At 52.1% G+C, this 27,439-nt stretch overlaps 1 protein-coding gene across 1 annotated transcript in view; it reads left to right on the forward strand.

Annotated features, from left to right (window-relative positions):
• stum (stum, mechanosensory transduction mediator homolog) overlaps nucleotides 1-27,439 on the forward strand; it is a 46,685-nt gene that overhangs the window by 826 nt on the left and 18,420 nt on the right. The window lies entirely within an intron of this gene.

The raw sequence follows: 27,439 nt of genomic DNA on the forward strand, positions 1-27,439 counted from the left end.
TCTCTCAATTGATTGATGTTAATGTTTCTGACAGGTGGAATTTTAGAAATATATATAACAAAGTTGCTAATCTCTTGGTGATTTCAATTTGCACAGAAGTACTTTTTATACCAACTACATCGGGCTCCTTCCTAGTCTTCTGATTTATTTTCAAATAACTTATGTCAGATTTTTTTGAAATAACAAGGGGAAGCGATTTTGATTAATGCGGAAGAATTCAAGGAGTGTGTAGTGTTGTTCCCACAGCCCACTTCAGACTGTTAGCTGAATGCCCCCTCCCCCTGCTCGTTAATTGATGTTTCTCTCTTTGTGCAGTTTTAAAGGACAATGATATTCTTCATTTTTTAATATATTAAATCCATTACTAAGCTGTTGTTTTTCCTTCTATCAAAGGCATTTGCAGCAGTGCTGGGTTCACTGAACTGACCTCATCTCTCCCTAGTTAGTAGTAAAAAAAATATTTAAAGCGGAGCAGTCTACTTCAAAATAAACCACATTTTCTTTACACTGGCTTCACCCGTGCTGGTACAGCTCTCTTGCGCAATTTGATTGTACAATGCTTTACAGGAGTGTGCATTGACACAATAGAGTCTATTTGCTTTCAGTCTGCCTCTCTCTGCCTCTCTCTTTCTCTCTCTCTGCCTCTCTCTTTCTCTCTCTCTTTCTCTCTCTGCCTATCTCTTTCTCTCTCTCTCTGCCTCTCTCACTCTGCCTCTCTCTACGTTTCTCTCTTTCCCCTTTCTCTCTCCCCTTTCTCTCTCCCCTTCTCTCTCCCCATCTCACTCTCACTCTCTCTCTCTCTCGCTTTCTCTCTCTCTTTCTCTCTCCGTCTCTCTCGCTCTCTCTCTTCCTGTCTCTCTTTCTCTCTCGCTGAGCTCTCTCTCTCTCTCTCTCTCTCTCTCCATGTCTCTCTCTCTCTATCTCTCTGTCTCCCTGTCTCTGTCTCTCTCCCTGTCTCTCGCTGTCTCTCTCTGTTTCTCTCTGTCTCTCTCTCTCTCCCTGTCTCTCTGTCCAATCCAATTCCAATTCAAATGCTTTATTGGCATGAAAGTTTACAGAGAACCATATTGCCAAAGCTTACATAGCAAAAAGGTACAGTTTTCCAACATTCTGTAGGTGTCAATCGATTTGACATTTGTTGGGTACATACAATATTACTTTTAAACAATATTAATTTTAAACAGTCTTTGTACTTCATTTGGTACGTTCAATATTAATTTTAAACAGTCTTAATTTTAGACAGTCCTCAGGTTGTGACATGTTGTTACATATTTGGCCCCAAGGTATGGTCTGTCTCCTTCTCCTAGGACTAATCTCAATCTCTGTCTCTGTCTCTGTGACCCTGTCTCTCTCTCTCCCTGTCTCCCTCTCTCTCTGTCTCTCTCTCTCCCTGTCTCCCTCTCTCTCTGTCTCTCTCTCTCTCCCTGTCTCTCTGTCTCTGTCTCTGTGACTCTGTCTCTCTCTCTCCCTGTCTCCCTCTCTCTCTGTCTCTCTCTCTCCCTGTCTCCCTCTCTCTCTGTCTCTCTCTCGCCCTGTCTCCCTCTCTCTCTTTCTCTCCCTCTCTCTGTTCTCTCTGTCTCTCAGGACTGTTCTTTAGTTGGCACTGTGATTCATTATTCAGGCACTTGCTCTATTTGAGGGATGAAACGGAATTTTTTATTCACTTGATTTAAAAATGTTATTACTTGAGTACTCGAGTTTGATTTTACTGACAGACATGAGGAGGGGAGAGGGGCACAGGGAGAGGGGGAGGGGAACAGGGAGAGGGGGAGGGGTACAGGGAGAGGGGGAGGGGTACAGGGAGAGGGGGTGGGGCACAGGGAGAGGGGCGGGGCACAGGGAGGGGGGAGGGGCACAGTGAGAGAGGAGGGGCACAGGGAGAGGGGGAGGGGCACAGGGAGAGGGGGAGGGGCACAGGGAGAGGGGTGGGGCACAGGGAGAGGGGGAGGGGCACAGGGAGAGGGGAGGGGCACAGGGAGAGGGGTGGGGCACAGGGAGAGGGGGAGGGGCACAGGGAGAGGGGTGGGGCACAGGGAGAGGGGGAGGGGCACAGGGAGAGGGGGAGGAGCACAGGGAGAGGGGTGGGGCACAGGGGAGGGGCACAGGGAGAGAGGAGGTGCACAGGGAGAGGGGGAGGGCACAGGGAGAGGGGGAGGGGCACAGGGGAGGGGCACAGGGAGAGGGGGAGGGGCACAGGGGAGGGGCAGAGGGGGAGGGCACAGGGAGAGGGGCACAGGGGAGGGGCACAGGGAGAGGGGGAGGGGCACAGGGAGAGGGGGAAGGGCACAGGGAGAGAGGATGGGCACAGGGAGAGGGGGACGAACACAGTGAGAGGGGTAGGGGCACAGGGAGAGGGGGAGGGGAACAGGGAGAGGGGGAGGGGCACAAGGAGAGGGGCGGGGCACAGGGAGAGGGGGAGGGGCACAGTGAGAGAGGAGGGGCACAGGGAGAGGGGGAGGGGCACAGGGAGAGGGGGTGGGGCACAGGGAGAGGGGCGGGGCACAGGGAGAGGGGGAGGGGCACAGTGAGAGAGGAGGGGCACAGGGAGAGGGGGAGGGGCACAGGGAGAGGGGGAGGGGCACAGGGAGAGGGGTGGGGCACAGGGAGAGGGGGAGGGGCACAGGGAGAGGGGAGGGGCACAGGGAGAGGGGGGAGGGGCACAGGGAGAGGGGGAGGGGCACAGGGAGAGGGGGAGGGGCTCAGGGAGAGGGGGAGGGGCACAGGGAGAGGGGGAGGGGCACAGGGAGAGTGGGAGGGGCTCAGGGAGAGGGGGAGGGGCACAGGGAGAGGGGGAGGGGCACAGGGAGAAGGGGAGGGCACAGGGAGAGGGGGAGGGGCACAAGGAGAGGGGCGGGGCACAGGGAGAGGGGGAGAGCACAGGGAGAGGGGGAGGGGCACAGGGAGAGGGGGAGGGGCGGGGAGAGGGGGAGGGGCACAGGGAGAGGGGAGGACCACAGGGAGAGGGGGAGGGGCACAGGGAGAGGGGGAGGACCACTGGGAGAGGGGGAGGAGCACAGGGAGAGGGGGAGGGGCACAGGGAGAGGGGAGGAGCACAGGGAGAGGGGGAGGGGCACAGGGAGAGGGGGAGGAGCACAAGGAGATGGGGAGGGGCACGGGGAGAGGGGGAGGGGGAGGGGCACAGGGAGAGCACAGGGAGAGGGGGAGGGGCACAGGGAGAGGGGGAGGGGCACAGGGAGAGGGGGAGGGGCACAGGGAGAGGGGGAGGAGCATAGGGAGAGGGGGAGGGGCACAGGGAGAGGGGGAGGGGCATAGGGAGAGGGGGAGGGGCACAGGGAGAGGGGGAGGGGCATAGGGAGAGGGGGAGGAGCATAGGGAGAGGGGGAGGGGCACAGGGAGAGGGGGATGGGCACAGGGAGAGGGGGAGGGGCACAGGGAGAGGGGGAGGAGCACAGGGAGAGGGGGAGGGGCACAGGGTGAGGAACGGGGTGCAGGGAGAGGGGGAGGGGCACAGGGAGAGGGGGAGGGGCACAGGGAGAGGGGGAGGAGCACAAGGAGATGGGGAGGGGCACGGGGAGAGGGGGCGGGGCACAGGGAGAGGGGGAGGGGCGGGGAGAGGGGGAGGGGCACAGGGAGAGGGGGAGGGGCACAGGGAGAGGGGGAGGAGCACAGGGAGAGGGGAGGGGCACAGGGAGAGGGGGAGGAGCACAGGGAGAGGGGGAGGGGCACAGGGAGAGGGGGAGGAGCACAGGGAGGGGGGGGTGGGGAGAGGGGGAGGGGCACAGGGCGAGGGGGAGGGGCACAGGGAGAGGGGGAGGAGCATAGGGAGAGGGGGAGGGGCACAGGGAGAGGGGGCGGGGCACAGGGAGAGGGGGAGGGGCACAGGGAGAGGCGGCGGGGCACAGGGGGAGGGGGAGTATCACAGGGAGGGGGGGAGGGGCACAGGGAGAGGGGGAGGAGCACAAGGAGATGGGGAGGGGCACGGGGAGAGGGGGAGAGGCACAGGGAGAGGGGGAGGAGCACAAGGAGATGGGGAGGAGCACAGGGAGAGGGGGAGGAGCACAGGGAGAGGGACGGGGCGCAGGGAGAGGGGGAGGGGCACAGGGAGAGGGGGAGGACCACAGGGAGAGGGGGAGGAGCACAGGGAGAGGGGGAGGGGCACAGGGAGAGGGGGGAGCGCAGAGGGAAAGGGGCACAGGGAGAGGGGGAGGGGCACAGGGAGAGGGGGAGGGGCACAGGGAGAGGGGGAGTAGCACAGGGAGAGGGGGAGAGCACAGGGAGAGGGGGTGGGGCGGGGAGAGGGGGAGAGCAGAGGGGGAGGGGCACAGGGAGAGGGGGAGGGGCACAGGGAGAGGGGGAGAGCACAGGGAGAGGGGGAGGGGCGGGGAGAGGGGGAGGGGCACAGGGAGAGGGGGAGAGCACAGGGAGAGGGGGAGGGGCACAGGGAGAGGGGGAGGAGCACAGGTAGAGGGGGAGGGGCACAGGGAGCAGGGGAGGGGCACAGGGAGAGGGGGAGACCACAGGGAGAGGGGAAGGGGCACAGTGAGAGGGGGAGGGGCACAGGGAGGGGGGAGGGGCACAGGGAGAGGGGGAGGGGTGGGGAGAGGGGGAGGGGCACAGGGAGAGGGGAGGGGCACAGTGAGAGGGGGAGGAGCACAGGGAGAGGGGGAGGGGCACAGTGAGAGGGGGGGCGGGGAGGGGCACAGGGAGAGGGGGAGGGGCACAGGGAGAGGGGGAGGGGCACAGGGAGAAGGGGGAGGAGCACAGGGAGAGGGGGAGGGGCACATTGAGTGGGGGGGCGGGGAGGGGGGAGGGGCACAGGGAGAGGGGGATGGGCACAGGGAGAGGGGGAGGGGCACAGGGAGAGGGGGAGGAGCACAGGGAGAGGGGGAGGGGCGGGGAGAGGGGGAGAGCACAGGGAGAGGGGGAGGGGCGGGGAGAGGGGGAGGGGCACAGGGAGGGGGGAGGGGCACAGGGAGAGGGGGAGGAGCACAGGGAGAGGGGGAGGGGCACAGTGAGAGGGGGGCGGGGAGGGGGGAGTGGCACAGGGAGAGGGGGGAGGGGCACAGGGAGAGGGGGAGGGGCACAGGGAGAAGGGGGAGGAGCACAGGGAGAGGGGGAGGGGCACAGTGAGAGGGGGGCGGGGAGGGGGGGAGGGGCACAGGGAGAGGGGGGGCACAGGGAGAGGGGGAGGGGCACAGGGAGAGGGGGAGGAGCACAGGGAGAGGGGGAGGAGCACAGGGAGAGGGGAGGGGCACAGGGAGAGGGGGAGGGGCGGGGAGAGGGGGAGGGCACAGGGAGAGGGGGAGGGGCACAGGGAGAGGGGGAGGGGCACAGGGAGAGGGGGAGGAGCACAGGGAGAGGGGGAGGGGCACAGGGAGAGGCGGAGGAGCACAGGGAGAGGGGAGGGGCACAGGGAGAGGGGGAGGGGTGGGGAGAGGGGGAGGAGCACAGGGAGAGGGGGAGGGGCACAGGGAGAGGCGGAGGAGCACAGGGAGAGGGAAGGGGCACAGGGAGAGGGGGAGGGGTGGGGAGAGGGGGCGGGGCACAGGGAGAGGGGGGAGGAGCACAGGGAGAGGGGGAGGAGCACAGGGAGAGGGGGAGGGGAGGGGCGGGGAGAGGGGGAGGGGCACAGGGAGAGGGGGAGGGGAGGTTGGGGAGAGGGGGAGGGGCACAGGGAGAGGGGAGGGGAGGGTGGGGAGAGGGGGAGGGGCACAGGGAGATGGGGAGGGGAGGGGAGGGGAGGTTGGGGAGAGGGGGAGGGGCACAGGGAGAGGGGGAGGGGTGGGGAGAGGGGGAGGGGCACAGGGAGAGGGGAGGGGAGGGGAGGGTGGGGAGAGGGGGAGGGGCACAGGGAGAGGGGAGGGGAGGGGAGGGTGGGGAGAGGGGGAGGGGCACAGGGAGAGGGGAGGGGAGGGGAGGTTGGGGAGAGGGGGAGGGGCACAGGGAGAGGGGGAGGGGAGGGGTGGGGAGAGGGGGAGGGGCACAGGGAGAGGGGAGGGGAGGGGAGGTTGGGGAGAGGGGGAGGGGCACAGGGAGATGGGGAGGGGAGGGGAGGTTGGGGAGAGGGGGAGGGGCACAGGGAGAGGGGGAGGGGAGGGGTGGGGAGAGGAGGAGGGGAGCGGAGAGGGGGAGGGGAGGGGAGGGGAGGTTGGGGAGAGGGGGAGGGGCACAGGGAGAGGAGGAGGGGAGCGGAGAGGGAGAGAGCACAAGGAGAGACAATGTTTAGGTTCACAAGAGGCACATGTGCACAAGTGAGGCTTGGAGGATGGCTGGTGCTTGAGGTGCCTGCAGGAGTGGAGCAGAGGGGAAGGAATTGGGGGAGCGATCGGGAATGGAACTGTGCCTGTTTAAAGGAAAACTTTTGCAGGTCTTTGAGGAAAGAGCAGGGGAGCGGGACTAACTGGATTTCTCTTTCGAAGAGCCGGAACAGGCACGATGGGCCGAATGGCCTCCTTCTGTGCTGTATCATTCAATAACCTCAGCAAGAGGCAGTGCCTCCAGGGGCAGCGGGGAGGGTATTGGGGAAGGGACCAGGACTGGGATTGTACCTCAGCAAGAATCGCCGCCCCGAGAAGTGGTGGAGAGGATTTTTGGAGAGGCAGCAGTAAAGCCATAACTAAGATTGAAAATCACTTCTTAGAGTGAAGGGCCAACAAGAATTGCTCCTTTCCATCCTTCACGGTGTACAGACTCGGTAACACAACTGCAAGACTTGTAGTTACTATAGCAACAACAGTTTTCTGAATATAATTTGCATTTGTTTTGTGCATAAGAGGCAATGATACATCAAGACTTGATAGGCCCGTGCTTGCTGCCACAGCTATAATATGGTGAGGTGCGCATGGCACAGGAATGGGCACAAGGAGGCCGTTTGGTGAGCTGCCCAACGGAGCTTTGGGAAATCTTGCTAACATTGTAGTCGGGTGACAAAAATAAAGATAATTTTACACATGTGATGTATAAATTAAGGAATATAATCCATGAGATTGATTTATAACCGGGCGATAATAATGAGTGACTTGCGTTTCGAAGGATACATCGAGTTACACCGGGTCTACAGCACAGGAACAGGCCATTCGGCACAACAGGTCCGTGCCGGTGTTAATGCTCCACTCGAGCCTCCTCCCACCCCTCTTCATCTCATCCTATCAGCATTTCCTTCAGTCCGTAAGGGTGACCCCGAGCTTCCGGTCGCCTGTCATTTCAATTCACCGCTCCATTCCCACTCAGACCTCATTGTCCTCGGCCTCTTGCATTGTTCCACGGAAGCTCAGTGTAAGCTCGAGGAACAGCACCTCATCTTCTGATTAGGCACTTTACAGCCTTCCGGACTCAATATCGAGTTCAACAACTTCAGATCATAACCTCGGCCCCTATTATATTTTTATATTTTTTATCCACACTTTTGGTTTGTGCCTTTTCCTTTCCTCTCTCTCCCACATGGCAGCTGTCTCTCTCTCTCCCAGCGCATTTCACACTTCATCTAGAGCCATTGTTTGTTTCTTTATCTGCCCTATTACCATCTCGTCTCTCCTTGAATATCTCTTAATGTCTCTTCTTTCATCCCCTCCCCCATTTCCCAGCCCCCAAACTGCCTTTTGTTTCATTTCCTCCTTTTTTTCTCAGTTCTGTAGAAGGGTTTCGACCCGAAACGTTGACTCTATTTCTCTCTCCACTGATGTTGCCTGGCCTGCTGAGTTTTTCCAGCATTTTCTGTTGTTATTTAGCATATCCTTCTATTCCTTTCTCCCTCATGTACATATCTAGCTTCCCCTTAAATGCATCTATGCTACTCACCTCAACTGCTCCCGGTGGTAGCGAGTTCCACGTTCTCACCACTCTCTGGATAAAGAAGTTTCACCTGAATTCCCTATTGGATTTATTAGTGACTATCTTATATTTACGGCCCCGAGTTCTGGCCTCGCCCGCAAGTGGAAACATCTTCTTCACGTCTACCCTATCAAACCCTAGCCGGTTCAGCCTTTCCTGATGGGTAGAATCTTGTATGATGCAGTATAATGTGGATAAATGTGAGGTTATCCACTTTGGTGGCAAAAACAGGAAGGCAGATTATTATCTGAACGGCAATAAATTGGGAGAAGGGGAAGTGCAACGAGACCTGGGTGTCCTTGTGCACCAGTCGCTGAAGGTAAGCATGTAGGTGCAGCAGGTGGTTAAGAAGGCAAATGGTATGTTGGCCTTCTTAGCGAGAGGGTTCGAGTACAGGAACAAGGATGTCTTGCTGCAGTTGTACAGGGCCTTGGTGAGACCACACCTTGAGTATTGTGTGCAGTTTTGGTCACCTTATCTGAGGAAGGATGTTCTTGCCATGGAGGGAGTGCAGCGAAGATTCACCAGACTGATACCTGGGATGGCAGGAATGACGTATGAGGAGAGATTGGGTCGATTGGGCTTGTACTCGCTGGAGTTTAGAAGAATGAGAGGGGATCTCATTGAAACTTATAAAATTCCAACAGGACTAGACAGACTAGATGCAGGAAGGATGTTCCCGATGGCGGGGGAGTCCAGAACCAGGGGTCACAGTCTAAGGATAAGGGGTAAGCCATTTAGGACTGAGATGAGGAGGAATTTCTTCACCCAGAGAGTGGTGAACCTGTGGAATTCTCTACCACAGAAGGCAGTGGAGGCCAATTCATTAAATATATTCAAGAATGAGTTAGATACATTTCTTAAGGCTAAAGGGATCAAGGGATATGGGGAGAAAGCAGGGACAGGGTACTGCGTTTGGATGATCAGCCATGATCTCATTGAATGGTGGAGCAGGCTCGAGGGGCCGAATGGCCTACTCCTGCTCCTATCTTCTATGTTTCTATGATCCTGGTGAATCCTTTTTGCACCTTCCCTAGTGCCTCTACATCCTTTTTATAATATGGCGACCAGAACTGCACGCAGTACTCCAAGTGTGGTCTCACGAAAGGTTCTAGATGGCAGAGAAGGGCGGGGAGGGGGTATTCAAAATGTCTCCAGCGTTGTACTTTGATCAGTATGGGGGGTGAATTTCAACTGTGGTGGTGGGGGATTGAGCCTCTCCAAGTAATGAGGGATTTTGATGAGGTGAATTGGGGGAAATTCTTTCTGTGAGTCAGTAACGAGAGTGCAAACATTTAAGTTAATCACCAAAAGAATGAAGGACGAGGTTAGGAGAATGTTTTTTGCGCAGAGGGTTGTGAAGAGATGGAATGCCTGAGCAGAAACAGTGGTGGAATCTGGATCCAGAATGGAAGTGGATTAATATTTGAAAGAGAAAAAGGTAGACATATGGAATAAGGACAAGGGAATGGGGCTGTGTGTGGTAATGTAGTAGTTATGTTACTGGGCTTGTAATCCAGAGATCTGTCACTAACAATCCAATGAATGCAAGTTCAGATCCCACCATGGGTAGTTTGAGAAATTGAGTTCAGTTTAAACAACTCTAGAAATTAAATTTATTAAAATTGGCATCAATTTTTTTTTTTTACGTGACCTATCTGGTTCACTGATGTCCTTTAGGGATGGGAACCTGCCGTCATTACCCGGTCTGGCCTATATGTGACTCCAGTCCCACACCAACATGGTTGACTGCAGTACTGTACTGAGATGTTTCAAACCGCTCGCACTGTGGGAGCACCTTCACCACACGGACTGCAGCTGTGCAAGAAGGCGGCCCACCACCGCCTTCTCGAGGGGCACCCAGAGATGAACAGCAAATGCCGGCCTTGCCAGTGACGCCCACATCCCACGAATGAAGTTTTTAAAAACGGGGATAGATCTTTCAGCGAGACAGGCATGAAGTTCTTAATATAAAAGGCAAAATACTGCAGATGCTGTAAATCTGAAATAACAACAGAAAATGCTGGGAACACTCAGCAGGTCAGGCAGCATCCGTGGAGAGAGAAACAGAGTTAACGTTTCAGGTCTAACGAAGGGTCATCAACCTGAAACATTAACTCTGTTTCTCTCTCCACAGACGCTGCCTGACCTGCTGAGTATCTCCAGCCTTTTCTGTTTGATGTTCTTAACGTTGGCCGCAATAATAAAGCTGTTAACTGTGGCTCGGTGGGTAGCACTCTTGCCTTCTGAGTCCGAAGGCTTTGGGTTCACACCCCACCGTAGATTCCTGAGCACGCAATCCAGGCTGACACCCGCAGCGCAGCACTGAGAGTTTCTAGCTGGGTTTCCAGACCGAGGTCTCGTCTGCCCTCTCGGGTGGATGAGGCACTGGAGGCCAGGAAGCATGTGTGTACCCGTATCCCGGCAACGTATGCCTTGCATTTAGTTTGCGCCTGCCACACGCTAAATGTCGTGCTTTGTTACAGAATGCAAAACAATCTTTTTTTCTTTAGTCTTGGTTTTTTAAAAGAAGAGAAAGAAAGCTGGTCATCGGCCCGCAGCCTGAAATCTACAATTAGCTCCGACTGCCCGCGGCGGTTTACAAGTCGCTATGGTCCCCTGGATTAGGGGATGTCGAGCAGTAGGACTTAAAGGGACAGGCCCAGGTTAGCAGCTCATCAGCCCAGCCGTGCTCCACAGCAGAGACTACCTAGGAGGAACACCACAGGAGATCAGCTGGTTTATTTAAGCGTGGGTCTGCTATCTTGCCCTCTCTGGTCCAACCTCTGCCTCAGTGTCTTAGTGACTTTGGCTGTTTGTGAAGCTACTGGGCTCTGCGCCTGTATTCTTTGTCTTGAAGACCGTATAGCTCCTAATTCTTCCTCATATATGGCAGGAGACGGCACATTAAAGGGATCTGTTTCAGTTACTGGGAATTTTGTAGAATTCCTCGTCTCACAGCAGCAGATTTGAAGCGACCCATATTTGGGCAAAGGAAAAAGGAGCTAGATCAGCATCGGAGGCTGTGAAGGAGCTTTGCTCAGCTCCCCCAGAAAGACAGGATCGCAACACCTAACTCTCTCTTAAATCGCTCTTAGCGCCGGCGGAATCCCCGTCTTGCGTGCGGGCGTGTGATCGGGACTTCTGTCTGGAGTTACTGCGCTGGGTAAATTCCTGGGGTAAAGTCTCTGTTACCCCATTCAGGGACGATCTGCACACGGTGCTCAAAGCCTGAGGGGGAATTGTCGAGAGTAGGTCCATGTCATTTCCGGGGCCGGTTCCGATCGCCTGAGGGAGTCGGAGAGGGATTTTCCAGACTATTTTTTACTCCCTTATTGGCCCTGGGTTATTTTCTCTAGTTTCCCTTCCATACAACATTGACTACACTTCAAAAAGTTCTTCATTGACTGTAAAGTGCTGGGGGAGTGCTGCGCTGTCAGAGGTGCCGTCTTTCGGATGAGACGTTAAATCGAGGCTCAGTCTGCTCTCTCAGGTGGATGTAAAATATCCCATGGCACTATTTCGAAGAAGAGTAGGGGAGTTTTCCCTGTTGTCATGGCCAATATTTATCCCTCAACCAACACCACATAAAGCAGATTATCTGGTCATTATCACATTGCTGTTTGTGGGAGCTTGCTGTGCACAAATTGGCTGCTGCGTTTCCTACATTGCAACAGCAGCTACACTTCAAAAGTACTTCATTGGCTGTAAAGCACTTTGGGACGTCCTGAGGTCGTGAAAGGCGCTATAGAAATGCAAGTCTTTCTTTTACATTGTTGCGGCGGGGCAGATAGGAAGTACCTGGTCAGGATGTTCCAGTAGTCCTGAGGTGTGGGGCAAGCTTGATGGAGCAGCTGGCTTTTTCCTGGCCATCATTTTCGTATGTTCATACAAGGGTAGACCAGGAAGCACCCTTTGCCTCACATAGGGGAAATCCAGAGCAAGGGGGAAATGATCTTAGAATCCAAGCTAAGCCGATAGAGAGCAAATGCAGCTTAAACATAAATGTCTTCACACGAGAAGGTTGCCAGACTGTGGAACACTGTGCCAGAGGCCACAGAATCGACTTAAGTGTTTAACAAATACTTATTTGGTCAGTAAGAGCATTAAGGGATATGGAGAAAAATTCAGGATTAAAAGGATAAAGAACTGCTATCGGTAACAAAATGGTGGCGCGTCTCAAATGGCCGCCTCCTGTTCCTATCTGGAGATGTGTTCAATATGTTAATTGCTCTTTGTGTGAGTTACAACTGGGAAACAGGCCAGTCTGTGTTGGTTTTTATCCTCCACACAAGCAGTGTTCCCGTATCCCGTTGTTCCCGTATCCTTTTATCCCCCTCTTCCCGTATCCCTTTATTGCTCTTTCCTTCAACAAACGATGAACCTATCCTTAAATGATCTGTTCTCTGTTTCAGTCACTAACTCCGGTAGTGTATTCCACTGCCTTACATCTCTCTCTGTGTTTAAGGTTCCTTGCTGCTCACTGTTCTAAATCTCTTTAAACTACCTGCTGATATTGGTCCTGAATTTGCTTTTCACCTGTTTCAACCTGTGACTCCCTTGTTTGTGGTTTAAATTAATGTAATCATCCCCATTTACCTTTTACCATCCTGTGCTCCACCAAGGTCCATTCTTTGTGGCCTGTCTTCATAACAGAAGCGCCCAAGTTTCTCCAGTCCTAGCTCAGTTCTACCAAGACGCTACCACATCTTGGGGATCTAAAGGACCATGAGAACAGGGCCGTGGGATTGCTTTGGTAAAGAGCCGGCACAGACAAGATGGGCCGAATGGCCGCCTGCTAAGTTGTGAACATCTGTGGTTCTATTTAAGATGCTCTAAGAACAGCCCTTACAAAGCCCACAAATCATTGAGTAAGAAATATAAACACATGTTGGACTTGAGTTGCTCCGATTGTCAGGATTTCGGAGAGCACGTGGAGTCCATTAGCTGCAGTATGGATGTCCTTGCTAGTTGGTGAGATACAGTGGCAGTGGTACCACGACCCCCCACCCCGAGTCCCCTTGGCAGAGAGTCCCCCTGTCTTTGTACTGCTACAGAATACTGTCCTCCCAGACTCTGCCAACCAAAATAAATGTCCCTTTTCAAAGTGTCAGCAGGGGCTCAGTTGGTCACATAAGAACATAAGAAATAGGAGCAGGAGTAGGCCATTCGGCCCCTCGAGTCTGCTCCGGCATTCAGTAAGATCATGGCTGATCTTCAAGCTCATCTCCACTTTCCCGCACTATCCCCATATCCCTTGATTCCCTTAGTGCCCAGAAATCTATCGATCTCTGTCTTGAATATACTCAATGACTGAGCCTCCTAGCTTTGTATCATCAGCAAACTTGGATATATTACATTTGGTCCCCTCATCCAAATCATTGATCTAGATTGTGAATAGCTGAGGCCCCAGCACTGAACCTTGCGGTAACCCCACTAGTTACAGCCTGCCAACCCGAAAATGACCCGTTTATTCCTACTCTCTGTTTTCTGCCTGTTAACAAATCCTCAATCCATGCTAGATATTACCCCCAATCCCATGAGCTCTAATTTTGTTTAATAACCTCTTGTGTGGCACCTTATTGAATGCCTTCTGAAAATCCAAATACACCACATCCACTGGTTCCCCCTTATCTATTCTGCTAGTTACAACCTCAAAACACTAACAGATTCGTCAAACACGATTTCCTTTTCATAAATCCATGTTGACTCTGCCCAATCCTATTATTATTTTCTAAGTGCCCTGTTACCACGTCCTTAAAAATAGATTCTAGCATTTTCCCTACTACTGATGTCAGGCTAACTGGTCTGTAGTTCCCCGTTTTCTCTCTCCCTCCTTTCCTAAATAGTGGGTCAGAAGGTTGTGGGTTCAAGCGCCACTCCATGAGTCCATGAGATTTGAGCACATAATCCTGGCTGACACTCCAGTGCAGTGCTGAGGGAGTGCTGCACTGTCGGAGGTGCCGTCCTTTGGATGAGACGTTAAACCGAGGCCCCGTCTGCCCTCTCAGGAGGACGTAAAAGATCCCACGGCACTATTTTGAAGAAGAGCAGGGGAGTTCTCCCCGGTGTCCTGGCCAATATTTATTCCTCAATCAACATCATTAAAACAGATTATTTTGTCATTTATCACATTGCTGTTTGTGGGAGCTTGCTGTGTCTAAACTGGCTGCCGCGTTTCCCACATTGCAACAGTGACTCCACTTCAAAATGTGCTTAATTTGTTGTTCAGCGCTTCTGATCGTCCTGGGGTTGTGAAAGGTGCTATAGAAATGCAAGTTCTTTCTTTTCGATGTAATGCATATCTAGAAGTGAGCACAGCGCTGGCTTACGATAGCAGTGTTCCAGACTGTTCCATGGACTGAGCCTTGCAAAGAATTACTGAGTGATCTCTGACATTTCCTGAAGCTGATTCGCTCCCTCTCTTTATCTTTTGTAAACATGATTTGGCTCTATCCATTATTAATGTGTTTGCCGTGTTTCGATACCTGCAGTGTTCAGCGAGCACTGTGTAATGAAGAGCTACAAATAGGCTCCAGCTGTTGCAGTCCTACAGCACCGTGGAGTGAGCTCGCTGCCAGTAAATCTCCTCACAGTATCGCCCCAGCGCCATCTTCCCGTCTCAAACAGCGCGTCTTCACAGAGCCGGGTAATTAGTGCTTCCTTTCATTCAACACGAGTGGAATAAACAACAAATGTCCAGCAGGTAATGTCGCTCTCCTCTCCTGTTTAGTCATAGGCCTAGAAATTAGGTATAGCCCCGCCAGGTCTTTAGCGCCCGAAATTTAGCGCTTGGCCGGATTCCCGTAGCGCCCGCCTGAAATTCAGTTGCACCGCCCCAACACGGAGGCGGGCGCTATTGGAGGGTTTGGCCGCCTCGTTTGGGGCGAAGAATGTCAGTTTCAGGCGTCCAGCTGCCGCTGCGGCACCCGATGCGGTGCGGCAGGCTGGGGTACTGCAGGCCTCCTCCTTCTCTTAAGGAGGAGCTGCCTGCAGCCGTGAGATCGCCGCTGGATTCCCCCGGCAAATGAGCCCGGCACCACGGAGAAGTGCCAGGCTCGCGGGAGTGACACACCAATGCCGCGGGGGGGTGGTGCAGGAGTCCGGGGAGGGAGGTGCGGCCAGGCGGCCGCCGGGAAAGCGGCCGGCCGCCCCTCCACCTTTATGCGCCGGCCTCTTGGAGCTGCAAGGCACCGTTTTGCAAACGCTGTTTGCGGCCGCCACGGGAGAGGCGGCCGCAACTGAATTTGGCGGTCGGACCGGAATTGCATTGGAACCGGGGCGCTGCGCACACCGATGACGTCATCGGTGCCGGCGCAGCGCTACCGGCTAACGTCGATGTTACGGACCAACTGAATTTCGGGCGCGAAAAAACTTCCGGCGCAAACCACTCTATAGCCCATAAGTGGGCGCAAACGCGACTGAATTTCTAGGCCATAGAGTCATAACGGCACAGAAGGAGGCCATTCGGCCCATCGAGTCCGTGCCGGCTCTCTGTGGAGCAATCCAGTCAGTCCCATTCCCCCGCTCTATCCCCATAGCCCTGCAAGTTTATTTCCCTCAGGTGCCTATCCAGTCTCCCCTTGAAAACATTGAGTGTCTCCGCTTCCACCACTTCCGTCAGCAGCGAGTTCCAGGTCCTCACCACTCGCTGCGTAAAAAAGGTTTTCCTCACATCCCCCCTGTATCTCTTGCCCAAGGCCTTAAATCTTTTATCCTGCCACCTTCGGGGACCTATGCACATTAACTCCCAGGTCCCTCTGTCCCTGCACACTCTTTAAAACTGTGCCATTAAGTGTATATTCCCTCTCCCTGTTCCTTCTGCCAAAATGCATCACCTCACACTTCTCTGTATTAAATTCCATCTGCCACTTGTCTGCCCATTCTGCTGGCCTTTCTATGTCCTGTTGCAGTCGATTGGTATCATCCTCACTGTTTGCCACACCCCCAAGTTTGGTGTCATCGGCAAATTTAGAAATTCTACTCTGTATTCCAATATCCAGGTCATTTACATGTATTAAAAAAAGCAGTGGCCCCAGCACTGGTCCTTGGAGAACACCACTGTCTACCATCCTCCAGTCTGAAATGCAACCATTTACCACAACTCACTGTTTTCTGTCTTTAAGCCAATTTCTTATCCAAGCTGCCACTGACCCACCTTATCCATGAGCCTCAAATTTGTTAACCAGCCTTCTATGTGGCACTTTGTCAAATGCCTTCCGAAAATCCATGTCGACAACATCAATTGCATTCCCTTCATCAATCCTCTCTGTTACTTCATCAAAAAATTCAATTAGATTAGTCAAACACGATCTGCCTTTTACAAATCTGTGTTGGCTCTCCTTAATTCTTCCAAATAGTTTACATCCACCTAAGAGGGTGGACAGGGGCCTCTGTTTAACATCTCATTCAAAAGACAGCACCTCCAACAGTGCAGCACTCTCTCAGTACTGCCACTGGATTTTGCGCTCAAGGATCATGGACTGGGGCTTTAAACCCACAACCTTCATGACTCATAGGCGAGAGTGCTACCCACCAAGCCACAGCTTGCACAGCTTGATAAGTACATGAGGGAGAAAGGAGTAGAAGATCATGCTGATAGGGTGAGGTGAAGAGGGGTGGGAGGAGGCTCATGTGGAGCATAAGCACCGGCATGGACCAGCTGGGTCCGAATGACCTGTTCCTGTGTGTAAATTCCATGTAATTCTCTGCTGAAAGGCAGCACGTGGCTCTCCAATGTCATTTCTATTGAATGGATGTTCACAGGTTCAGCATCTCACATTTGAATGTCCTGCAGCACAGGATGCCACCAATGGCTGCCGCACACCCAATCTGACCCCCATTCACCCCCATTTTGAGTAGTTTTAATACAGCCCAAGATGCAGGAAGCATTATTATATCACTCCCATGTCATTATCCGAAGACAATGGCTTCGGTCTTCCCAATCTCTGTAGCCTCCTCCAACCCTATAACCCTCCGAGATCTGGCCTCTTGCGCATCCCCAATTTTAATTGCTCCACCATTGGCAGCCGTGCCTTCAGCTGCCTAGGCCCTAAGCTCTGGAATTCCCTCCCTAAACCTCTCCACCTCTCGCTCTTCCTTTAAGACACTCCTTAAAACCTACCTCTTTGACCAAGCTTTTGGTCACCTGTCCTCATACCTCCTTATGTGGCTTGATGTCAAATTTTGTCTGTTAACACTCCTGTGAAGCGCCTTGGGATGTTTTACTATGTTAAAGGCGCTATATAAATGCAAGTTGTTGTTGGATATACATGAGATGCAGTAAAGGGCCGGTGAGATTGTGTAAGGGCTTGGCACAGGCGAGCAGTCAAAATGAAACTGGTTGACCGGCATTGCTTTGTGGCAAGGAATGTTGGGCCATTTACTTGGTGTGTGTGGTATTGTTGGGTAGTCTTACTTTGCCAGATTCTTTAACATGCGCCATATTCTCCTCCGTGTTCCCAGACCGTGCAGTAGACTGAGTTCAGCCACCAGTCCCACCAGTCTTGATGATCCAGCAAGGGCTTGATGTTGAGGGATTCAGCAATGGTGCTGCCGTTCAAGGGTGGGAGGGGGTGTGCCATTGAAGGTCTGGAGGAGGGTGGGTGGGCCTTTTCCTGTAGGAGGTGGCTATTCGCTGGATAGGTATATGGGTATAAATGTCACCCACTGCTTGGCTGCCCTGGAGATCCTGCAGTTGGCTGGCAGCCAACTAGATCGATCGTTAACGGAGGTGAACAGCCCCAGTCCTGACAACAAGGTTCTGGCAGGCCTTGCGGGGTGGGAAAGGGAGATAAAACAAGGAGACACAGACAAATCAAATTTTTTTTAAAAGAGAGCATTGCAAGGGCTTTTGCTGAAACTAAGAGGTTGCTTCAGGGCCAGTCAAAGTCATCTTGTTTCATTCTAGTAATTGTACAGGGTACTGGTGAGACCACACCTGGAGTACTGCGTGCAGTTTTGGTCTCCTTATTTAAGGAGGGATATACTTGCATTGGAGGCAGTTCAGAGAAGGTTCACGAGGTTGATTCCAGAGATGAAAGGGTTGTCTTATGAGGAAAGGTTGAGCAGGTTGGGCCTATACTCATTGGAGTTTAGAACAATGAGGGGTGATCTTATTGAAACATATAAGATTCTGAGGGGGCTTGACAGGGTATTTGCAGGCAGGGAGGATGTTTCCCCTCGTGGGGGAATCTAGAACTGGGGGGCACAGTTTCAGGATAAGGGATCGCCCATTTAAAACGGGGATGAGGAGGAATTTCTTCTCTCAGAGGGTCGTGAATCTGTGGAATTCTCTACCCCAGAGAGCTGTGGAGACGGAGTCAGTGAATATATTCAAGGCAGAGATAGACATATATTTGAGCTACAGGGGAGTCAAGGGTTATGGGGAGCGGGCGGGAAAGTGGCATTGAGGCCAAGATCAAATCAGCCATGATCTCATTGAATGGCGGGGCAGACTCGAGGGGCCGAATGGCCTACCCCTGCTCCTATTTCTTATATTCTTATTTAATTCAAGTGGGGAACTGTGGCGTGTACTTTATTTTGTATCATTATGCCAAGATGGTTGGTACTGATTGGAATAAAGTGAGTCTGATCAGAGTTACTGTTCAATGTGTTCACTGTGCTGTGAAATAAAGCTGCTCCTCAGGTTTGGTATCAATTCTCATCTCGCCAGGTGTTTGCTCAGTCGGTCTTCAGAGACATTGAAGAATCATACAAGCGATAGACACCAGTATCCAATTCATCACAAGGTGCAGCGGCGGGGGGGAGGGGGGGGGGTCCTATTGTTATGTCGCTGGGTTACACAATGGTACACATAGATACAGGGAAGTCAGCTCTCATAGAACTAAGACATTCAGACACATAAAGGGGCAACTGACACTGCTGAATCCGAGCAGGCCCGAATCAAACCTCTCCACTCTTCTCTCCCCTCCGTTTAAAAAACCTTCAGAAAACATGGAATCATACAGAAGGAGGCCGTTCAGCCCATCGTGCCAGTGCTGGCTCTTTTTGAAAGCCCTTTCTCGTGGAGCACCTATTCGCAAACATCAAATTGCTGCCACTACTCGGCTAAATTCAGCCAGCAGTCTCCGTGAATCAAAATCTACTGGCCTTCCCATTACTATTGAGCTTACGGCATGCCTGATGGTGTGTAAATCTCAACAACCAGCCCAAATGAGCAATTGGTGCACGAATGGACCTGTCGGTGGAGAGATTGTGGGCCCCATGTTTGATCAGTCCTGGAGCAGGCTGTCCAATTTTTCAATCCTCTTGAGATTTGTAGGGAAAGATGGAAATTTTCATTAAAGTTTACACAAGAAAGAATATAAGAACATAAGAAATAGGAGCAGGAGTAGGCCATTCGGCCCCTCGAGCCTGCTCCGCCATTCAATAAGATCATGGCTGATCTTCTACCTCAACTCCACCTTCCCGCACTATCCCCATATCCCTTGATTCCCTTAATATTCAAAAATGTATTGATCTCTGTCTTGAATATACTCAACGACTGAGCATCCACAGCCCTCTGGGGTAGAGAATTCCAAAGATTCACCACCCTCTGTGAAGAAATTTCTCCTCATCTCAGTCCTAAATGGCCGACCCCTTATTCTGAGACTGTGACCCCTGGTTCTAGACTCCCCAGCCAGGGGAAACATCCTCCCTGCATCTACCCTGTCAAGCCCTGTAAGAATTTTGTATGTTTTAATGAGATCACCTCTCATTCTTCTAAACTCTAGCGAATATAGGCCTAGTCTACTCAATCTCTCCTCATAGGACAATCCCCCCATCCCAGGAATCAGTCTGGTGAACCTTTGTTACACTCCCTCTATGGCAAGTCTATCCTTCCTTAGGGATAAACTAAATAATTGCAGTAAGACATCTTTACTCTTATACTGAAATCCTCTTGTAATAAAGGCCAACATACCATTTGCTTTTTCAATTGCTTGCTGTACCTGCATGTTAACTTTCAGTGATTTGTGTACAAGGACACCCAGGTCCCTCTGAACACCAACATTTCCCAATCTCTCACCATTTAAAAAACTCTGCTTTTCTATTTTTCCTGCCAAAGTGGATAACTTCACATTTTTCCACATTATATTCCATTTGTCATGTTCTTGCCCACTCACTTAGCTTATCTATATCCCCTTGAAGCCTCCTTGCACCCTCCTCACAACTTACATTCCCACCTAGCTTTGCATCATCAGCAAACTTGGATATATTACATTTATCCCCTCATCCAAATCATTGATGTAGATTGTGAATAACTGAGGCCCAAGCACTGATCCTTGCGGTACCCCACTAGTTACAGCCTGCCAACCTGAAAAAGACCCGTTTATTCCTACTCTCTATTTTCTGTCCATTAACCAATCCTCAATCCATGCTAGTATGGATCTCCAACCAACGCTATACACCAGATACATTGACGACATCTTCTTCCTATGGACCCACGGCGAAGAATCACTGAAAAGACTACACGATAACATCAACGAGTTCCATCCCACCATCAAACTCACCATGGACTACTCCTCAGAATCGGTTTCATTCTTGGACACACGAATCTCCATCAAAGACGGACACCTCAGCACTTCACTCTACTGCAAGCCCACGGACAACCTCACGATGCTTCACTTCTCCAGCTTCCACCCTAACCACGTTAAAGAAGCCATCCCCTATGGACAAGCCCTGCGAATACACAGGATCTGCTCAGACGAGGAGGAACGCGATGGACACCTACAGACACTGAAAGACGCCCTTGTAAGAACGGGATATGACGCTCGACTTGTCGATCGACAGTTCTGACGGGCCACAGCGAAAAATCGCACCGACCTCCTCAGAAGACAAACACGGGACACAACCAACAGAGTACCCTTCGTCGTCCAGTACTTCCCCAGAGCGGAGAAACTACGCCATGTTCTTCGCAGCCTTCAACATGTCATCGATGATGACGAACACCTCGCTAAGGCCATCCCCACGCCTCCACTACTCGCTTTCAAACAGCCGCCTAACCTCAAACAGACCATCGTTCGCAGCAAATTACCCAGCTTTCAGGAGAACAGCGACCACGACACCACACAACCCTGCCACAGCAACCTCTGCAAGACATGCCAGATCATCAACACAGATACCATCATCACACGTGAGGACACCACCCACCAGGTACATGGTACATACTCATGTGACTCGGCCAACGTTGTCTACCTCATACGTTGTAGGAAAGGATGCCCTGGAGCATGGTACATCGGCGAGACCATGCAGATACTGCGACAACGGATGAACGGACACCGCGCAACAATCACCAGGCAGGAGTGTTCCCTTCCAGTCGGGGAACACTTCAGCAGTCAAGGACATTCAGCCTCCGATCTTCGGGTAAGCATTCTCCAAGGCGGCCTTCAAGACACACGACAACGCAAAATCGTCGAGCAGAAACTGATAGCCAAGTTCCGCACCCATGAGGACGGCCTCAACCGAGATCTTGGGTTCATGTCACGCTACATGTAACCCCACCTGATGCAGGGTCATCCAGACTCGAGTCGACATTGGCTTGTTCTCTCTACACAGATGCGGCCGGACCTGCTGTGATTTCCAGCAAAAAAAAAATGTTTTTTGTCTGTTTTTTTGTTTTTCATACAGACCCCAGCATCTGCAATATTTGACCCCTTGTGACCCCACCTCATTGTTCTTTGATGTAATGTTTTCCTGACTGACCTGTTTGGACACCATTCACACCTTTGATTGCTGTGATTATCTCTCTGCCGAGGTGTGATAAATGGCAGTTGGCAAGATTACCTGTAAACATCTGACATTATTCTCTGACTATATAAGCTGTGTCTTTATGCATTTCTCCACTTCACCTGACGAAGGAGCAGCGCTCCGAAAGCTTGTGATTTCAAATAAAGCTGTTGGACTATAACCTGGTGCTGTGTGACTTCTTACATTTGTCCACCCCAGTCCAACTCCGGCACCTCCACACCATGGCTACTATCGACACCACAAACTGCTGGCTCAAAGTGGAGAGGATCTCCAAGAAGATCGCGCTTATCGACACAGACATCAAGCTTCTACAGAGATGCAAGAAAGCAGACAAGATCCCGAAAGGACTACAGATCACGAACCCACTCAAGTCGACCTACAACACAGACTACGCTGAGAGACTCTGCCGTCGTACCTCTCGCACACTCCTCAACCATCTCGTACACCAGCTCTACAGCAGACGCAGCAACCTCGAAACCGAGATGGAGTCCATGTTCTCAGCCTGTGCTCAGGACACAGCAGACCAGCTACGAGACACCGCCAAACAAACAAGGCAACGGAACTACGCTACCTACATGCACACCAAGAACAGGAAGCTTGAGAAACTTGGCATCACCAGCAGCAGGAACCAAGCCTCCCCCGGTACCATGGTTGAAACCACAGGGAAATCCATCGTCAACCTGTCCGACCACACCCTTCAACCAGACGAAATTGAAGTTCTCAGCCGAGGGCTCAATTTCTGCCCCACCACCAAAATGGACCCCATCGGTCTCGCGGCAGACACAGAGGAATTCATCAGGAGAATGAGGCTCCGGGAATTCTTCCACAAATCCCAAGATGTCAGCAGCGAACCCAATGAGACAATCAATGATCCGGAACAGCAGACAGAGGGATCTGCAGTGCAGCAACCGAAGAAGAAAGAGTCAAATTGGACCCCTCCGGAGGGTCGCTGCCCTAAGCTTGACATGTATGCTCAAGCTGTCAGGAGATGCATCAACGCCAGATTCATCAGCCGCACTCACAAGACAGTCCAGAATGTCACCCGAGCACAACGCAACGCCATCCACGCTCTCAAGACCAACCGCAACACCGTCATCAAACCAGTAGACAAAGGAGGCGCCATTGTCATACAGAACAGAACGGACTATTGCAAAGAAGTATACCGACAACTGGACAACCAGGAACACTAGACAGTTACCCGCAGATCCGACCAAAGAACACACCCGCCAACTCAACAGACTGATCAAGACCTTCGATCCAGACCTTCAAAGCATCCTACATGCTCTCATCCCACGTACTCCCCGCGTGGGAGACTTCTACTGCCTCCCAAAGATACACAAAGCCAACACACCCGGACGTCCTATCGCATCAGGCAACGGAACCCTGTGTGAGAACCTCTCTGGATATGTCGAGGGCATCCTGAAACCCATCGTACAGGGAACCCCCAGCTTCTGTCGCGACACTACAGACTTCTTACAGAAACTCAGCACCCACGGACCAGTTGAACCAGGAACACTCCTCGCCACGATGGACGTCTTGGCACTCTACACCAATATCCCCCACGATGACGGCATCGCTACGACAGCCTCAGTACTCAACACCAACAACAGCCAATCTCCAGACGCCATCCTACAACTCATCCGCTTCATCCTTGACCACAATGTCTTCACCTTCGACAACCAGTTCTTTAACCAAACACACGGAACAGCCATGGGGACCAAATTCGCACCCCAATACGCAAACATCTTCATGCACAAGATCGAGCAAGACTTCTTCGCTGCACAGGATCTCCAACCAACGCTATACACCAGATACACCGACGACATTTTCTTCCTATGGACCCACGGCGAAGAATCACTTAAAAGACTACACGATAACATCAACGAGTTCCATCCCACCATCAAACTCACCATGGACTACTCCTCAGAATCGGTTTCATTCTTGGACACACGAATCTCCATCAAAGACGGACACCTCAGCACTTCACTCTACCGCAAGCCCACGGACAACCTCACGATGCTTCACTTCTCCAGCTTCCACCCTAACCACGTTAAAGAAGCCATCCCCTATGGACAAGCCCTGCGAATACACAGGATCTGCTCAGACGAGGAGGAACGCGATGGACACCTACAGACACTGAAAGACGCCCTTGTAAGAACGGGATATGACGCTCGACTCGTCGATCGACAGTTCCGACGGGCCAGCGAAAAATCGCACCGACCTCCTCAGAAGACAAACACGGGACACAACCAACAGAGTACCCTTCGTCGTCCAGTACTTCCCCGGAGCGGAGAAACTACGCCATGTTCTTCGCAGCCTTCAACATGTCATCGATGATGACGAACACCTCGCTAAGGCCATCCCCACGCCTCCACTACTCGCTTTCAAACAGCCGCCTAACCTCAAACAGACCATCGTTCGCAGCAAATTACCCAGCTTTCAGGAGAACAGAGACCACGACACCACACAACCCTGCCACAGCAACCTCTGCAAGACATGCCAGATCATCAACACAGATACCATCATCACACGTGAGGACACCACCCACCAGGTACATGGTACATACTCATGTGACTCGGCCAACGTTGTCTACCTCATACATTGCAGGAAAGGATGCCCCGGAGCATGGTACATCGGCGAGACCATGCAGACACTGCGACAACGGATGAACGGACACCGCGCAACAATCACCAGGCAGGAGTGTTCCCTCCCAGTCGGGGAACACTTCAGCAGTCAAGGACATTCAGCCTCCGATCTTCGGGTAAGCATTCTCCAAGGCGGCCTTCGAGACACACGACAACGCAAAATCGTCGAGCAGAAACTGATAGCCAAGTTCCGCACCCATGAGGACGGCCTCAACCGAGATCTTGGGTTCATGTCACGCTACATGTAACCCCACCTGACGCAGGGTCATCCAGACTCGAGTCGACATTGGCTTGTTCTCTCTACACAGATGCGGCCGGACCTGCTGTGATTTCCAGCAAAAAAAAATGTTTTTTGTCTGTTTTTTTGTTTTTCATACAGACCCCAGCACCTGCAATATTTGACCCCTTGTGACCCCACCTCATTGTTCTTTGATGTAATGTTTTCCTGACTGACCTGTTTGGACACCATTCACACCTGTGATTGCTGTGATTATCTCTCTGCCGAGGTGTGATAATTGGCAGTTGGCAAGATTACCTGTAAACATCTGACATTATTCTCTGACTATATAAGCTGTGTCTTTATGCATTTCTCCACTTCAACTGACGAAGGAGCAGCGCTCCGAAAGCTTGTGATTTCAAATAAAGCTGTTGGACTATAACCTAGTGTTGTGTGACTTCTTACATTTGTCCACCCCAGTCCAACTCCGGCATCTCCACACCAGTATACTACCCCTAATCCCATGAGCCCTAATTTTGTTTAATAACCTCTTGTGTGGCACCTTATTGAATGCCTTCTGAAAATCCAAATACACCACATCCACTGCTTCCCCCTTATCTATTCTGCTAGTTACAACCTCAAAAACCTCTTAACAGATTTGTCAAACATGAGTTTGGAGATAGCTCCAATAAAACCGTATATCTATGGCGCGTCTGTCACACTCCCGTCTGACACACTCCCGTCTGACACACTCCCGTCCGTCACACTCCCGTCCGTCACACTCCCGTCCGTCACACTCCCGTCCGTCACACTCCCGTCCGTCACACTCCCGTCCGTCACACTCCCGTCTGACACACTCCCGTCTGACACACTCCCGTCCGTCACACTCCCGTCTGTCACACTCCCGTCCGTCACACTCCCGTCCGTCACACTCCCGTCCGTCACACTCCCATCTGTCACACTCCCGTCTGTTACACTCCCGTCTGTCACACTCCCGTCTGACACACTCCCGTCCGTCACACTCCCGTCTGACACACTCCCGTCTGACACACTCCCGTCCGTCACACTCCCGTCCGTCACACTCCCGTCCGTCACACTCCCATCCGTCACAATCCCGTCTGTTACACTCCCGTCCGTCACACTTTCTCACACGTAAAAAAACAATCTTGCTTTTTTAAACAAAATGCTCGTCATTGGCCCACATCCTCAAATCTACAGGTAGTTAAATCAGTGATTTGCAGTTATCCAGTTTAGGGTATGTAGAGCAGCAGGACTTAAAGGGACAGTACCAGGTTAGCAGCTAAACATCCTAATCCTGCTCCAGGCCCCAGACTACCCATGAGCATCAGGGTATCAGCTCGTGTTATTGGAAACACTCCCCCCTGAAGGCTCATTGGGTAAATGTACCACCTGGTGTTATACTGAACTGTACAGGCCAAGAAGACCCCAGGTTGGATTTCAGTCTGCCTGCCGCATTCGCACCAGGGTTAAAATCAGGCCTTTTTATTCTAACGCTGTCTTAGCCTGCCTCCCACCTCCATAAGCTAGAGCTCGCCCAAAACCCTGCTGCCCATATCCTATCCCGCATCAAGTCCTGCTCGCCCATCACCCTTGTCCTTGTTGAACAGGCTCGAGGGGCTAAATGGCCTACTCCTGTTCCTATGTTACTACAAGATGAGTTGGGGGACAAGTGAGCAGAATGGAATTTTTGGAATTTAGGAAGAGCGAAGTTCAGAGGAGAATTGGATATAGTTTTTTAAATTCATTCTCTGGATTTGAGCAAGGCCAGCATTTATTGCCCCATCCCCAATTGCCCTGGATTTAATGGAGTGTCTTGCTAGGTCATTCCAGAGAGCAGTTAAGAGTCAACCACATTGGTGTGGAGTCACATATAGGCCAGATTGGGTAAGGACGGCAGGTTTCCTTCCCTAAAGGACATGAGTGAACCAGTGATTGGGTAATATAACAGTGACTACACTTCAAAGGTACTTCATCCGCTATGTAACGCTGTGGGTGTCCTGAGGTCATGAAAGATGCTGTGAAATTGCAAGTTTCCCCCTTTCCCCCTCCTCAATAAAATGGGAGAGGCCAGAAAGGTTGCAATGGAGGCTCGATAGGAGGAGGTCATCTGGAAGTCTGCATTGGTGGGTTAGAGGGAGGAGAAGGACTAAAGACAAGAGCTGGAAAATGAACTGAGGGAGAGAGCTCTTGTTTAATCTGAAGAGTCTGTTCTGGTCAGTAAATTTGGATGAGATGGTTTTGAGTAAGTCGCGACATAAGCTAACCTAAAATGGAATTGTCTGACAGTGTGTGTTGCTGCTTGTTGGCAGGTTTTCCAGCCTCGCATTCCTGACCCTGAGCACAGGGGTGAGGTTCTCAGGGAAGTCTGCGCTGCCAGGAAGGGACGTCCCCTTGGGGAAGCTGACCCTGCCAGATGTGCAAGGCCTAACACAAATCTCCACGCTGTTCCACAAAACCCCATCGCCAAACCCCCAAACTGGTTTAATTCAAGACGTATAATTTTATGTTTTTATTTTCATCAGCTTCATTTTTTAAAGGGGCGCGCTTTAAAAAAGAACGTTGGAAATGCTTTATTTTTTTTAACCCATGCCTCGCAGAAGGAGCTTTAAAAAGAATGACTTGCATTTCGAGAGCGCCTTTCACGACCTCAGGACATCCCAAAGCGCTTCACAGCCAATGAAGTACTTTTTGAAGTGTAGTCGCTGTTGTAATGTAGGAAACGTGGCAGCCAATTTGCGCACAGCAAGCTCCCATAAACAGCAATGTGATAATGACCAGATAATCTGCGTTTTTTTTAGTGATGTTGGTTGAGGGATAAATATTGGCCAGGACACTGGGGAGAATTCCTCTGCTCTTCTCCGAAATAGTGCCTTGGGATCTTTTACATCCACCCAAGAGAGCAGACAGGGCTAATGTTTAATGTTTCATCCGAAAGACAGCACCTCCAACAAAATACTGCACTGGATTGACGGCCTAGATTTTTGTGCTCAAGTCTCTGGAGTGGGACTTAAACCCA

The sequence above is a fragment of the Somniosus microcephalus genome, chromosome 9 (assembly GCF_052327205.1).
Source record: "Somniosus microcephalus isolate GS21.2 chromosome 9, FLI_Smic_1.0, whole genome shotgun sequence".
Classification (NCBI taxonomy): Eukaryota; Metazoa; Chordata; class Chondrichthyes; order Squaliformes; family Somniosidae; genus Somniosus; species Somniosus microcephalus.